This window comes from Simochromis diagramma, unplaced genomic scaffold, assembly GCF_900408965.1.
Source record: "Simochromis diagramma unplaced genomic scaffold, fSimDia1.1 OVJJ01000753.1, whole genome shotgun sequence".
NCBI classification, from domain to species: domain Eukaryota; kingdom Metazoa; phylum Chordata; class Actinopteri; order Cichliformes; family Cichlidae; genus Simochromis; species Simochromis diagramma.
In genome coordinates this window covers 5,475,315-5,492,045 of record NW_024387523.1, presented here as the reverse complement: position 1 = coordinate 5,492,045, position 16,731 = coordinate 5,475,315, and the positions used below count along the sequence as shown (strand labels likewise).

The following is a 16,731-nucleotide window of genomic DNA, read 5'->3' as shown; positions in this document are numbered from 1 at the left end:
TTAAGGAGTCTTAAGATGATGTTTAAAAGAATAAATACAATCCAGGCAACGTAGAGATGGAGGGAGAGAATTCCACAACCTGGGGGCCACTGCTCTAAAAGATCTAATACCTCTCTCTCACCAGTCACCTCACCCATCTTTTTTGGAGAAACCTCAAGGAGTTCCCACATCGGTCGTTAGATGTAACCTCTCCAGTGTGTCCTGGATCTACCCCAGGCCTTCTCCTGATTGGACATGCCTGGCCGAAACCCCTTAACGTTATGCCTCAAGTGGCTCCTTTCTAAGTGTAAGAGGGAGGATAAGAAGGACAGACGCAACAACATTGTCATCCCCTGTGTAGCCGGTGTATCAGAAAAACTCAGGAGAGTTTTCTCCAAGCATGACATCCCAGTACATTCCAGACCCAGCAACATGCTCAGACAAAAACTGGTTCACCCGAAAGACAAAACTCCAAAACACAGACTTAACAATGTGGTTTATGCAGCGAGGAATGCCCAGACCTCTACATTGGAGAGGCCAAACAGCCACTTCACAAGCGCATGGCACAACATAGAAGAGCCACCTCCACAGGACAAGACTCAGCAGTCCATCTGCATCTAAAGGACAAAGGACACTCTTTCGAGGATGCCAATGTTCACATTTTGGACAGAGAGGACAGATGGTTTGAAAGAGGAGTGAAAGAAGCCATCTATGTCCACTGTGAGCGACCATCTTTGAACAGAGGCGGTGGTTTACGACACCAACTGTCTGCCATCTATAATCCAATTTTGAATTCCCTCCCCAGACGCCTTAACGCCCACTCACATCCTGGGCCATCTGACCTCAGGAATTCATATGATAAGGTGGGGCCAGGTTTCACAATGAGCTCACCCGAAACTCTGGCTGATTGGGACCCACACCCAGTTTCACACCTTGGCTCAGGCGATTAGAGGATCATCAGGGGGTTTAAATCTGGGACTCCCCAAAATTTGACCTTAGAACTGAAGAAGCTTCTCCGATGAGAGGTGAAACGTCTTCAAGCAACTTGAAGAAGTTCAGATGCTTTTCTGTGCAAGCTCCTTTGACTACGATGACCTGGATGACTGAGAAAGTTCACACACATATGTTGGGTCTGTGTTTCCACAAACCCCGCTAATTCTAGAGACTTATTCATCATGAAGAAAACAAGACAGTCGATCGATCTATTACTTGCGCAAGGGAGGCCTCGTCTGTGTCCCGCACGACAATGACCACACTGGTGGCCTCCTCTCGCTGCCTTTTATTGACAAACTTCAAACAATAGTTTACAAAACACCTCCCCTTGCAACCCCCCTTTGGTTACGAAGACAAGGCACTGTATGTAAGTGTGTGTGTGTGTGTGTGTGTGTGTGTGTGTGTGTGTGTGTGTGTGTGTGTGTGAGAGAGACCTCCTGCTGACCAAAGGGTCATAAACCCAGGAAGCTTACATCAAAAGAAACAGATCTTTCAGATAGGATGTATCTACAATAAAACCTCCCCCAGCACAGAGTGGCTGGAGAGGTGTTCAGGATCAAAGGGTTGGCTTTGATCCTACTGCTTAAACTAAGACTGTACAAATTTAAGAAACACAATGGCAACATTCAACAATTAGACTTAACATTTCCCTCCTTTTTGTCATTGTTCTTAAATTTCAACGTATGCACCCTTTGTTTAGACAGTGTCAGTATAGATTTCATTCATACACAGTAAACTACATCCTATACATAAGCAAATCAATGTCAACAGTTCAAAAACAGGAATTAATATTTTCAAAAGAAGATGCCACCAAGGACCAGACGGTAACCAAGCTATCCAGCCTTGTGGCGGATCTACTCCTGTCGTGCAATTCATTATGTATTTCTTCAAGTAAACAACTGAATGTCAAAGGTCAAACAAGAAGAATCATCATTCTCAAAAATCATATGTCACTACAATCCTACTGTATACAGACATAGGTGTTTAAATGCATCAGTTGACTTTATTGTTTGTCCATATGGCTCTCAGCTAACTTCAAAGCTGCAGCAAGTCAACACCCTTCTTTATGACTCCTATCGACCCCCCAAATCTTCTCACTGTAGGCATCCTGTGGGGGTTAGAGTCAACTGGTGAATTATCTGCATTTACAACTCTTCTCCTGTCCTGTTGTCACCACAGAAAAAGCTTTGTTAAGGAAATTGGATCAAGGTGTTTTGATCTTCTTCATGATGTAAATGTAGACAAAAGGCTTCTCTGTTTACATCCTTCTTGCAAAAGACAAAAGAATAGGTGATGTTGCCATGTTCCATGGTTAATCTCCAACTTGGACTAATCCATTGTCCTTCATACACATAGGCAATAGGAACCTGTTTCCAGTTCGTTTAACTGTATAATGTCCTGCAACAAGTCATATTCTTTGAGTCAGACGAGCAGGTCTGTCCTACCAGAGCAGTTCACCTTCCCAGCTACTGGTGAATCAACCTTCCATTCAGGTTCAGAGCAGTTGAAAAGTTGGCAGTGTTCCTGGATGTGTTGCTAAAGCAACCAAACAAACTGTCTCGCTCTCAGTGATGCTATAGGGCCACAGTCCAGAAGAATGTGTAGCCAGTGGCATCACAAGCATAACCATTGGTCTCGTTGTTTATGTGAGCGGTTGTGTTCATAAACTGCCACCAGTAGTTGTTGAAAACCCATGCGGGTACTGGGTGTGATTTGCTCTGTTCCAGTGCGCTCCCTGTCATCCCACTCAGGGTCCACAGGCACAAGAAGACGCACAGCACATTCCCAGCCATTCTGATGAGTACCTGTGGCTCAGTTGGTTTCTTCACCGGATTGAGACGAGGGGCCCTGGAGGCTTTCCCCCCCCTTTGTTCCCGGTCTTCCTGCCACTTACTCCGAGCTGGCCTGGATGTGTGTCACCTTCTTGCAGTGCGCTTGATGTATCCAAGTGTTCCTTCCGGCAATCTTCACTGCTGTGGTCGTCGTCAGCAGCATCCGATATGGACCTTCCCATCATGGACTGGACCAGCACTTCCTCTCCGTGGCCTTATCAACATCCAATCTCCAGACTTCAGGCTCTGCTCCTGCAGAGAAACAGAATCATCTGGCAGATCATTTGTTCTCATAACTACTTTACTTTTAAACATTTTCAAGCATCTAATCTGCTAATATGCTCTCTCTTCTGCTTTTCTATCATCACTACAGAAGACTGGAACTCTAAATGCTCTAACATGTGCAATCTCAAAGAGTCAGACCATTCTCTGCTGGAGTAATCCTCATGTACTTATTCTATACAGTCTAACCATGTCCTGCCTGTCTTCCTAAATCTTAACTTTACTGTTCCATTAGTTCTCTCTGCCTGCAAAAAGTTTTTTTTTTTAAAGTATTTAATAATCCTAAAGTATAAACTACTGCTCATCTCCCTCCTGTTTGAGACATGGTATAGCCAATGGCTCAAAATAGCAGCAGTCTTATACAAATTATCAGGCAGTACTGGTTTATCACACAGATAATAAACACCATCCTGCAAGCTTGCTCCCTCTGTAAGTCACAACTGTTTTCCTGCTGTAGGTGAGTGGGCCTGCATGTCTGCTGATGTTGTACTGATAAAAGGTTAACACCATGTTTAACTACAGCTGCTTCTTTTGCGATCTTATCTGCAAAAACTTTCCCTAATGCAACTGGATCTTTCCTTCACATGTGTGCTGCACATTTACAAACGGCAATTCCACTGGTTAATAACGCTGCATCCAGCAGATTTTGCAAGAGTTTGGTGTGTTCTGCAGGTTTCCCTGTAGAGGTTGTCACACCTCGTCTCACTCACTGCACTACAAAGAAATGTACAGTAGCAAATGTATACTGCCTATCAGTGTATATTGTCTCTCTACAGCTTTACACGCTTCCGTTAAAGCTAGCATCTCTGCTGCTCAAGCAAATATGAAACATGCTAGTTGTCCTACATAGATAACTCTCTCTCACTGTCTGCTACAGTAAACGTGTTCTAGTCTGTCCCTCTGCTGTTGTAAAACTCAAACCATCAGCAAACCAAACCTTTCCCTCAACGAGTGGCACATCTAGTAAGTCATCCCTCAGCTTACACTTCTTCTCCTCGCGCTCTCTACACTCATGAGAAGTGCCCTCCTCCGTTGGCAAAAAGGGTTGGACAGATTCAGAATTGTGCACCACTTTATGGTAATATGTGTGGTTGTGAGAGTAACATTAAAGACAAGTGTCTTGTAGATGATAGAAATGTAAGTTTAGTCTGCAATAGTAAACATCTACCTCGTGTGGAACTAACAATGTCAAAAGGTGAAATAAACTATTTCCTGAAACATTGTACAGCTTAAGCTGCTGCACATACTGATCTCACGCATGGAGGTAAAGCACGAGCAACTAGAGCTAATCTTTTAGGATAGTAAGTTACTGGCTTCACTTGTGGAAAAAAGTGCTGTTAGTTATTTTACAGTCACCTTGCATTTGTGCTGTTCACAGAACCACAAGTCCATCGCTGGACCTCCTCTGCACTGTCACTTTTTGGAGCTTGGCACGCTCCCTCAGGTTCTCATTTTCCAACGCTGCTCAGCTCCCATCTTGTGGGCGATCCTCTCAGCCACTCCTTCTCGTCATGGCACCTCACGACATCTACAAATTGAAAAAATGACACTCCTCTCGCCACACGGCTTTCGCCATGTGTCAACTCCCCAATGAGACATGTACAAGAGTGTTGCACAGTCTCCCTAAAACAATCTCCAAGGTTTGTCCCTTGGAGCAGCTTCACTCCAAGCTGTAATCCTGTGTAAAACATTAATCAGCACTTAAATGTTCAGCTTGTTTAGCTTCCAGCTCCTGTATCCTAGAAGACAAAGTCTTAAAATTAAAACAACTTCACATTTGCAACCAACTATAGATCATAAGAGTAATAAAGTATTCAGCATCACAGAGACAAGTATCATTGCAGGTTTATTCTAAACTCATTAAACTCCTACTTTTTCCCATAATTTGTTCCAAATTATTTAACATCTCAACGTCATTCCACATTGTAATCAGTGAACTTCACTTATAGGCCATCAAAGCCTCATCTGAACATGGATGCACCACTTGCATAGGTTTAATACTTGTAAATAAACAGCTAATCACACAAATCACTGCAACAATAATAGAAAACATTGTTTAATGTTACTTCTGGACCCCACCTCTTGACGCATGGACACTCTCATGCGTCAACTCACCAAACCTGGATCCCTGCCTTAAAAACTGGCTCCACCAGGAGCCTGCATACACACCATCATGGCCTGGAAAACAAGATCTGGAAGTAAAATCAAACTTCACACTTATAAACAAGTATATCACAAGGGTAACAAGCATTCAGCATCAGCAAGACAAGTGTCATGTGCAGGTTTTCTCAAATCATTAAATCACTATTATTACCATAATTCGCCTCAAACATGGAGCATCCCATGTGCTCAGTTAACATTAATGTAATCGGTGACTTCTCTTAAGCAAAGTCACTCCACTCATATATTATTATGGGTCCAAAAGTGGCCAGCAAATGAGCCCATAATAAACTATTCCATAAATACCGTAATCTCTCATTTGTTTTACTCATGTCACTTGTCTGCTTCTGCTGAATCCTCCACAGCATTCTCAGAGAAACAAACATTAGCAATACCCATTGACTGTGGTCAGACTGAGGTCAGACACAGGTCAACAGGTTCCAGAGGTGCCATAAAAACACCATAAAGTTAGCCATCCCTAGCCATGGAAAGAATGTCATTCACATATAAACCCAGAAATCCTGTAGTGGGAAAGAACATCAACCAGTTGTCCTGGTATAAATCGCATCATCAATTCACATGAAGAACTGGCATGCTGTAAGAAAAGAAAATGCAAATATTAGCGCTTGCGCAGGCGTATGCATACTTTGTCACAGTTATCTCTGTGAGCAACACAAGCCTATGAATAACACACACATGGTAAATTCACAGACAGAGAATTTAAACTAAAAAGGTTAAATTTTCAGAGTTCACATAGTCATGTGACCCAAGTTTCCTTCTGCTCCTGCAACAGAGACACACACAGAGATACATCCACACCTTTGTCAGGTGGGGGTTAACTTCACACAATGGTGTTAAGTCAGTCAGTCTTGTCAGCTTTTGTCAGTCAGTCAGTTTCCCATTTATTTTAAAATTCTTACTCATTCACTCAGTGATTCCTTCTTTTGCTAATTGTGGAAATTATCGTCGCATTCGTTTCCACGCTCAGCAAAACAACGTCATTTCAAAAAGAAAAATAATTTAGACTGGATTTCCTCGTTGAATCCTTTTGGACAGGAATTTGTTTCCTGATTGTCCCAAATAAGAGCCCATTTTAATTTTGGAGAAGCTCACTCTGCAACAGTTTTCTCGACGACGCTTCGGTTCTAATCGTGCAGATCTGCTCAAACATGGATCATCAAACAAAACTTTCAGTGCACCATGAAAGTAACAAAATAAAAGAAAGAAAATAAAGGAAATCAAAGGAAAGAAAGGCCTTGTTTAAGTCATGACACGTGTTCTTCATGCCAGGGGGATAAATCGTCACAACCCAATTGGCAGGTTCAACTTTAGTAATAAGTTGTAAGACAAATCAACAGCCTGTTTAATCTCAAACATTCATCCAATCAGCCATACACACAACATACAGCATAACCCTGTTGTCTCGTCACATAATAAGTTTCTTCTCATGTAACTAAATGTGTGCCATGTTAAAACTTCTTCACACACCAGAAACTCACAATCAGCTCACTCATTTAAGACCTCTCATCAGCATTGTGTTTTCTCCTCTATGATGCAACCATCTGTCCTCCTATAATATTCAGTCCACTAGTCTATGTATCACTTTCATCTTACTAGTGACTTGGACAAGATGACAAACAGAATCTCGTGCTTAAGATGCTGTCTGGTCTTCATGAGTATCATCTATGTGTATATGCATGTAGGGTTAGTATAGTTAATGCATTTTCAGTATGTTTTTGTGTTCATCTCTCACCACACTTTCATTATTCTCATCACTGCTTAAAACAACACACCTCTCTCTCTGTTTTTTTTTTTCTTTAACTGTACTTTTCTCCAAAACAGAAAGTAGCATTACAGCTGTTTCAGACTGAGAAACACCAAACACTCTTCATGCTATCATTCATCCACACAACTATTTTATTTCTTTTTGTCCACTGGGCAGGTGACCTGCAGAATCACGTCTGCCCCAGCTGGATACCTTTCACACACACCATGACGTCAGACACTCTCACACTCGCGGAATTGATCAGGAGAAAAACTTTCTTCATCTTCACACTCTGTTACAGAAATACCATATGTTGTTTTTGTTTTTTTTTTTGTGTTGTGTCAGGGATGGATATGTAGTTGTAACGTTTGTGTTCACTTTCTTTCCTTTCTGTCTCCTCTCTTACCTAGTCTGTAATGGACTCAATGCTGCTCCTAATATGCCTTTAATCTCTCCTCCACTTCTGCCTCTGCTCTCTCACCCTCTTCTCTGGCTCTACTTTCTGCTAACATTCTTGCTCTTCCTAATGCTTTTCTACGGTGTTGTTCTAGAGTAGTTGCAGTGGATTGAGCTGTAGTTTCATCCTCAGGTTTCACAACTACTTCTTGCAATATTGCTCTTTTAACATTCTGTGCTTCTCTTCTCTTTTGAGCCTGCTCCAGCCACAACTTAGCAACTGCTAACTGCAATTCCTTCCTCTGCTTCGCTTTACCTGTTTTACCTGCTACACTTACAGCTATTCTTTCTACCAGCATTTTACACTTAACTTCCACTAATGTCCCTTCAAATCCACATTTCTTACACCAACAACCTACATACTGCGTGCTGCCTGGTAAACATTTCTCCATAAATTTTACATCTCCTTCTAAGGCAGACTTACACATTTTATTCTCCATTACAAGACAACAATCAGCCACACTCACGCAGACCACGTCTGGCCCGCACACACACACAACATAGGCCTATCGCTTGCGTCTGCACGCACAGCTAGCGCTCTCTGTTGAAAACTCTCAAACGCCCCATATGGCGGAGAATTCAACCTTCGGACACTCTCCAACGCCCCAAATGGCGGAGATTCCGGACTCCGAACCTAGGTTCTCTCTACGCCCCAAATGGCGGAGAAGCCTGCGTCTCTCTCACGCGGCTAGCGCGCTCCCGAACTCACGTTTAACGCACAGCCCGTAGCCGCTCTCTATTGTTTTGGGTCCACGTGCGCTCTCGTGACCAGCGCTCCCCCGGACTCAAACGTTTCACGCAGAATCACGGTGACGCGTTTTCTATCTAGGATCCCACATGCATTCACACGGTTATAGAGACGCTCTCTAAGGCCTTCTGTACTCACTGTTTGTTTACGTTCATGGGAAGAGTCTCTGGATCCCGTCAATCGTCATCCATCCCGAGGGGAGGTCAGGCGCAAACTTCCCGGCCTGGTGGCAAGCCAAAAACACCAGGGCTTTACGTCAATCATCCCAGACGTTGCGGTGGCGTCCTCTCCCTCTCCTCGGTGGATGCAATGTGTTAGGCTCCGGCTCCGGAGGACCAAATAAATGTTGGGTCTGTGTTTCCACAAACCCCGCTAATTCTAGAGACTTATTCATCATGAAGAAAACAAGACAGTCGATCGATCTATTACTTGCGCAAGGGAGGCCTCGTCTGTGTCCCGCACGACAATGACCACACTGGTGGCCTCCTCTCGCTGCCTTTTATTGACAAACTTCAAACAATAGTTTACAAAACACCTCCCCTTGCAACCCCCCTTTGGTTACGAAGACAAGGCACTGTATGTAAGTGTGTGTGTGTGTGTGTGTGTGTGTGTGTGTGTGTGTGTGTGAGAGAGAGAGAGAGAGAGAGAGACCTCCTGCTGACCAAAGGGTCGTAAACCCAGGAAGCTTACATCAAAAGAAACAGATCTTTCAGATAGGATGTATCTACAATAAAACCTCCCCCAGCACAGAGTGGCTGGAGAGGTGTTCAGGATCAAAGGGTTGGCTTTGATCCTACTGCTTAAACTAAGACTGTACAAATTTAAGAAACACAATGGCAACATTCAACAATTAGACTTAACACATAATTCAAGGCTTTAAATTATTGTAGGAATATTTGTGCTTTGTGATTGTGTGTTGTGAGAAGAATGGCACCTGGCTTGTTCAGTTGGAAGACCATGCACCTCATGGATGTGTGTTCAAGCTCCTTTGGAGTGAAGGTTTGTCATTTAACGGAAAGATTTAGTGCAGGGGTCTCCAAGTTCAGTCCTCTACAGTTACTGTCCTGCAGCAAACACAGAATGGTTGAATTACCTCTTCATTATGCCATCACATTTGGCAAAGGCCTGGTTACAATCCACTCATTAGATTCAGATGTGCTGGAACAATGATGCATCTAAAAGCAGCAGGATATTAGCCTTCCAGGATTGGAGTGGAGACCCCTGATTTAGTGGAAAAGAAAACTGGCTTTCAATTGTTTTCTTTTCCTGCGGACTACGGTACTTCATTACACAATGGACCCCAGCTTTCCAAGTGGCTTTGTTAAATGCACCAGAACTGCCAACGGTCACTTATGTGTTTTAAAGAAAGCTGTGGGTTCAAATCCCATTTTTGACAAAGATTTTGTCTTTAGATTTCATTAAAGTTTCCTGATGAAAGTTTGAAACTCATAACATGAAGTGCAGTTTGAAATCCTACATTTTATGATTTCTTCTTGCATGTGCTACTGTCTTGCCTGATGACCGACATTGAAAGAACTTAATCAAAAACCTTTTTAAATGACAGTGAGAGACTTCTATGTGGAGGACTTTTAGATTGTCAAAATGGAAGGAGGCACTCCTTGCTGACCAAAGGGACTTCTGCTCTGCTAATGGTCTTCAAATTTCATTCAAGTTCTGTAAATTTATTTTGTAAGTTGATGATATGAGGTCTATGTCCACAGGAACAGAATCAACTTTTGGGGATTTAAAACATGCTTATTTCTTTACTTTGAATGTTTGACTTGGATTTTATATTGACTTAGATATCATCCACAAATTACAAATACAGCTAAACTTGTGAACAGGTATTACTTTGTGATTAATGTTCTGCTAGTCAGAGGTGGTCTAAGATACTGGACTCAAGTATGGATTTGCACTTCCCAAGTGACTTTGGCTGACTTTGGTAAATGACTTAACAAAGACCTGCTGACGTCACTTATGCTTTTTAAATCGAGTAGTGAGTTCAAATCCCATTCCTGACAACCAATTTTTATTTTGATTTAGTTCAAGTTGCTTAATGAAAATTTGTTTGAAATTCATGACATGAAGTTTGGGTTTAATGATAAAGGTTTGAGCTTTTACATGCTGCTGTCTTACAGCTCTAAATTGGTCAGCAGTAAGGGAAGTAAAATAATTGGATGCTTAGAGTCTTGGAATCGTTCTGTTTTCTGGTTAAGTGTTTACAGAGGTGGAAAGCCTGGCTAGTTCAGTTGGAACCCCATATATCTCAGGGATGTGAAAACATGTTAGCCGTGCAATAAGCTGTCCAGCGTCTACCCCGACTCTCATCCTATGGTAGCTAGAATATGCTCCAGTCCCCATGAATCAGAATTGGATAAATGAAAGACGATGGTTGGATGAATGAATGAATGGATGGATGGATGGATGGATTCTGTATCCTCTGGACTAAAGATGAGACAGACCATCTCAACTGTTGTAAGCGTTCAGTTCAAAAGGTTGCATGTCTGATGGTATGGGAGTTCATCAGTGCTCATGGAATTGTCAGCTTGCACATTTGGAAAGGGACCATCAATGCATTACGAACGTTGCATGCTATACTCCAAACAGACGGGGTGCTGTGGGGTGTGGATGTGTGTTCAAGCCCCTTGGTGAGTGAAGGTTTGTCATTTAACTGAAAGATTTAGTGCAGGGGTCTCCAAGTTCAGTCCTCTACAGTTACTGTCCTGCAGCTTTTAGGTGCATCCCTACTCCAACACAGAATGGTTGAATTACCTCTTCATTATGCCATCACACTTGGCAAAGGCCTGGTTACAATCCACTCATTAGATTGAGATGTGCTGGAACAATGATGCATCTAAAAGCAGCAGGATATTAGCCCTCCAGGATTGGAGTGGAGACCCCTGATTTAGTGGAAAAGAAAACTGGCTTTCAATTGCGATAAGGACTCTTACACACTTAACACAAATAGTACTAGATCAGTGACATGATTGGGTAATAAGAGCATCTTAGAGAAGCAGAGCTTCTGAGAAGATGACCATGCAATATTTTAGAGGAATCCAGTGAAACTGCGAAAAGACTGGAATCATTTGTTCTACAGAAGAGATTCTGGCAATGACATGAGCCTCTGCATTGTAAACCAGATGAAGTACATGGATATGTTGTTCATAAGTCAGAGGTGGACTACGGTACTTCATTACACAATGGACCCCAGCTTTCCAAGTGGCTTTGGTCAGCTTTGGTAAATGCACCAGAACTGCCAACGGTCATTTATGCCTTTTAAAGAAAGGTGTGGGTTCAAATCCCATTTTTGACAAAGATTTTGTCGTTAGATTTCATTAAAGTTTCCTGATGAAAGTTTGAAACTCATAACATGAAGTGCAGTTTGAAATCCTACATTTTATGATTTCATCTTGCATGTGCTACTGTCTTGCCTGATGACAAACATTGAAAGAACTTAATCAAAAACTTTTTTAAATGACAGTGAGAGACTTTACTTTGAATGTTTGACTTGGATTTTATCTTGACTTAGATATCATCCACAAATGACAAATACAGCTAAACTTGTGAACAGGTATTACTTTGTGATTAATGTTCTACTAGTCAGAGGTGGTCTAAGATACTGGACTCAAGTATGGATTTGCACTTCCCAAGTGACTTTGGCTGACTTTGGTAAATGACTTAACAAAGATCTGCTGACGTCACTTATGCTTTTTAAATAGAGTAGTGAGTTCAAATCCCATTCCTGACAACCATTTTTTATTTTGATTTAGTTCAAGTTGCTTAATGAAATAAAGGGAGTAAAATAATTGAGGGTTTTTGTTGAAAGCGTTGCAACTTTCTGTTTGGTGGTATTTTTCCGCTCATTTTATTATTAATGAGCTTTGCACCAAGAAGAAGGGAATATTCCTCCATCACATTCATGTTCTGTACTGTGGATAACCAGATATCATGAGATATCGCCACAGCATGTCTTCCAACAGTGCTATAAGGCATGCAAGATGAAACTTTTGTCAGGAATAGAATTTCAAATCACACTTCATCTCATTGATTTGAATTTGAACTTGAATAAAATCTAAATAAAAAAGCTTTGTCAGGGGTGGGATTTGAACCCACACTTTATTTTACAACACAAAAGTGCCTTTGTGTAGATTTGATTGCCTGTTCTTACCGAATCCAACCAAAGCCACTTGGAAAAGAGTGGTCCATTCTTGAATCCAGTATCTTGGACCATCTGTATAGGGTCTCAGTGACCCAGCACATGAAAGTCTTGACATCTTTGCATCAATGGGTTACTTAATGATAACTAACTCCAAGATATAGGTGGAAAAGACCCTTGTCTGAAATATATATTCACTATAACCGTAAGATCCAGATAGACTTTTATGAGGAGCACTTTCAGATTGTACAACTGGGTGAGTAGTGTAGGATGTCATACTCAGTCTTTCCTCTCTAAATGATCTGCTGGACTCTGGATGGTTGTGTGTGTTGAACTCCTGCCAAAGTTTTGTCTCCAGATTTCATTCGTCATTAGATAAAAATGTATATTTAGATCTTATGTTCATGGCTAGGGGGCCATGTGAGAAACTTGAAATGTTGTGGATTGCCTAACCCTAACCACAGGGCTACTAAAGCCAAACAAGTACACTTTCTCAAAATCCCATACTTAAAAATAACTCCTGTCAATGTTGAAACAGGCAAGTAATAAACTTTGTTACATTAAATTGTAACATTCAGATTGACTACCACTTTACCTGACTGTCACAATGGCCAAGTGTGCAATAAGGACTTAAGGATGGACTTGAAAATGATGGAGAGGCTTCAAATCACTGTTCCTGTTAGAGTTCTGGCTACAGTAGTGGGTAATTTCCTTTTGTAGGACACATTGGATACTTTTAAGACTTTTCTTCCCCCAAATACAATCTGGCTAGCTCAGACAGCATAGCAGCCACCTCCTGTAGTCACCTCTTCTTGCCTGATAACAAACATTGAAAGAACTTAATCAAAACTTTTTTAGATGACAGTGAGAGACTTCTATGTGGAGGACTTTTAGATTGTCAAAATGGAAGGAGGCACTCCTTGCTGACCAAAGGGACTTCTGCTCTGCTAATGGTCTTCAAATTTCATTCAAGTTCTGTAAATTTATTTTGTAAGTTGATGATATGAGGTCTATGTCCACAGGAACAGAATCAACTTTTGGGGATTTAAAACATGCTTATTTCTTTACTTTGAATGCTTGACTTGGATTTTATCTTGACTTAGATATCATCCACAAATTACAAATACAGCTAAACTTGTGAACAGGTATTACTTTGTGATTAATGTTCTACTAGTCAGAGGTGGTCTAAGATACTGGACTCAAGTATGGATTTGCACTTCCCAAGTGACTTTGGCTGACTTTGGTAAATGACTTCACAACCAACTGCTGATGTCACTTATGCTTTTTAAATAGAGTAGTGAGTTCAAATCCCATTCCTAACAACCATTTTTTATTTTGATTTAGTTCAAGTTGCTTAATGAAAATTTGTTTGAAATTCATGACATGAAGTTTGGGTTTAATGATAAAGGTTTGAGCTTTTACATGCTGCTGTCTTACAGCTCTAAATTGGTCAGCAGTAAGGGAAGTAAAATAATTGGATGCTTAGAGTCTTGGAATCGTTCTGTTTTCTGGTTAAGTGTTTACAGAGGTGGAAAGCCTGGCTAGTTCAGTTGGAACCCCATATATCTCAGGGATGTGAAAACATGTTAGCCATGCAATAAGCTGTCCAGCGTCTACCCCGACTCTCATCCTATGGTAGCTAGAATATGCTCCAGTCCCCATGAATCAGAATTGGATAAATGAAAGAGGATGGTTGGATGAATGAATGGATGGATGGATGGATTCTGTATCCTCTGGACTAAAGATGAGACAAACCATCTCAACTGTTGTAAGCGTTCAGTTCAAAAGGTTGCATGTCTGATGGAATGGGAGTTCATCAGTGCTCATGGAATTGTCAGCTTGCACATTTGGAAAGGGACCATCAATGCATTACGAACATTGCATCCTATACTCCAAACAGATGGGGTGCTGTGGGGTAGTAGTCAAAGCAGGGAAGCCTAGAGCTCTTTACTTTACTTTATTGATAAACATAAAACAGTACAATCAAATATACAGCACAAGTCTAATTAAAAGCTTGTCTAAATTAAGGAGTCTTAAGATGATGTTTAAAAGAATAAATACAATCCAGGCAACGTAGAGATTGAGGGAGAGAATTCCACAACCTGGGGGCCACTGCTCTAAAAGATCTAATACCTCTCTCTCACCAGTCACCTCACCCATCTTTTTTGGAGAAACCTCAAGGAGTTCCCACATCGGTCGATAGATGTAACCTCTCGAGTGTGTTCTGGGTCTACCCCAGGCCTTCTCCTGATTGGACATGCCTGGCTGAAACCCCTTAACGTTATGCCTCAAGTGGCTCCTTTCTAAGTGTAAGAGCAGTGGATCTAATTTGAAACGCTCCTGAGTAATTGATCTCCTCATCCTATACGAAGCAGAGCCCAGTTCTGCAACTGACACAACCTAGACCTGGATGTCAGAATTGGCACCAGATTGCCAAAGTTGCCTATAGTTTTTACCCCTAAGCTGTAAAAGGTTGAGAGGGTGTTGCTGTTACCCTTAGAGACACCCTTGGCAAACTGGTAGCAATCATTAAAGTTTACGGTGTAGCATCTTTTTTTCTACCTTTTCTGAAAATCTTGTGAACATGATACCTCAAAAAACATTTACAGAGAGAGGGGGGGAGTTTGCAGTCTTTAATTTAAATAACTTAAATTACAAATTGCCTTTCGAGAAGTGGGATTTGAATGCATGCCTCCTTTTGGACACTATAAACCCGTCACACAAGACTGAGCTAACAGGGCTTCAAAATCCTCTTTCTGGAGACTGTCCAAATAGCAGGGACCAGCAATGTGAACGACAGTGACCTTAAGGTGCTTTAAATAGTAAGGTGGAGACCCTACAATATTACTGTGAAGTAAAACAATGCAGTTTTGTGTCACTTTCGTCTTTAAAGCATGTCACTCTGCACCAAACAGGCTTGACTTCAACTGGGCATATGCTAGCAAGTTTATCTGTCCCCACAGCCTTCAGGAGGCCAGCACCCTCACTCTCTTATTCTGTTTTGGGACAAGACTCTTACAGATCCCAGTATGGGTCTTGAATTTACAAACCTGAAATTAAGAGTTCAGGTGGAAAAGAGATGCTTTTTCACCTGATCCAGCTGAGCAGCAGCAGTGCATCTATAGCCCATACAAAAGGCTCTTATTTTTTGTGCTGTGAGTCAATGCAATTTTGTAATTTAACTTAACTGTATATATGCAACTGTAGTGCATATAACTACTGATTCACCGATTCACTTTTTTAATCAGGAAGTGTTTGCAGACTGTATTACAATCTGCTAACAACCAATGAGACCACATAAAAGCTTTTGTTGCAGCATCTAATTTGCTTTAGATTTCACTTAGTATCAAAGTCAAAAACAGGAATTTCAGGATGGCTTAATGGTTTAAGTTGTCATACTCAGAGAGCTCTCCTTCATAACCAAATATCAGCTACACTTATTTATTTATTCATGTTTTAAAAAAAAAAAAGCTACTGGACCTTTGAATAATGGAATTGTATTACATGTAAGAAGATACCTTTGTCACAAATGAGTTTCGAACTGATCCCTGTTTCTATTTGTACAGAGTGTGGTACACGGCTTTTTACAGCCCAGCTAGCTCAGTTAGCGGAGCATGAGATTCTTAACCTCAGGATTGTGGGTTCAAGCCCCAAGATGTGTGGCGCTAACAACAAAATGACAGTCCACTGGAGGAAAATATGGGGAACTTTCCAAGGCAACAGATGATCGTGCTGTAATGCTGTTAACTGGTTTGGTAGGTGTCTTCCCCTTTGTTGTAAACAAAGCTATTCCAAGATAAGATGACCCCATTAAATGTGAAGTCTCCTCAAATCAATTACAAAAGCTTGTGAGAAGTGACTTTTGAATGCCTCCCTTTGGCGACTGGAATCCCCCTAGAGAAGGCAGGGATAGGGAACTAAAAGAATTACATACAGTTTAGAGATGACTAATAAAATAATTTCTATGCGTGGAGTGAAGCTGTGGAACAGTTTGAGTATGGAGTTGAAGCAATGTCCAAACACAAAGCATAAAGAAAGAAAAAAAGAGTTATAAAGATATGATCTTCATGAGTTATAGAGGAAGGGAAAAGGATGAAGTTTTATTCATGCTTTTTGGATTGCGCAATTGGCTATTGCAGACCTGGAGGTGTTGGGTTTGTTGTGTGGAGGCGGGGTTATGGAATCACAAAGACATAATGACATAATAATTTGTACTTTATGTGGTGTATGTATTAGATTAGAAATATGTTCATTATTATTACTGCAGATTATATTATGTATGGCGAAGGGGTGGGATTAAATAAGTGTGTACTTCTTCCCACTCCTTTTCAATATGTAACTGAATCATAACAGGTGAAGC

The 16,731-nt window shown here is 41.3% G+C and overlaps 1 long non-coding RNA gene across 1 annotated transcript; it reads right to left on the bottom strand.

Moving 5' to 3' along the window:
- Positions 1–2,352: 2,352 nt before the first annotated feature.
- LOC120727043 lies at positions 2,353–8,467 on the bottom strand. The gene is made up of 2 exons (XR_005694417.1): positions 8,354–8,467; positions 2,353–4,614 (listed from the first exon to the last, which is right to left on the bottom strand). It is a non-coding gene; the product is annotated as an uncharacterized LOC120727043 (long non-coding RNA).
- Positions 8,468–16,731: the final 8,264 nt, after the last annotated feature.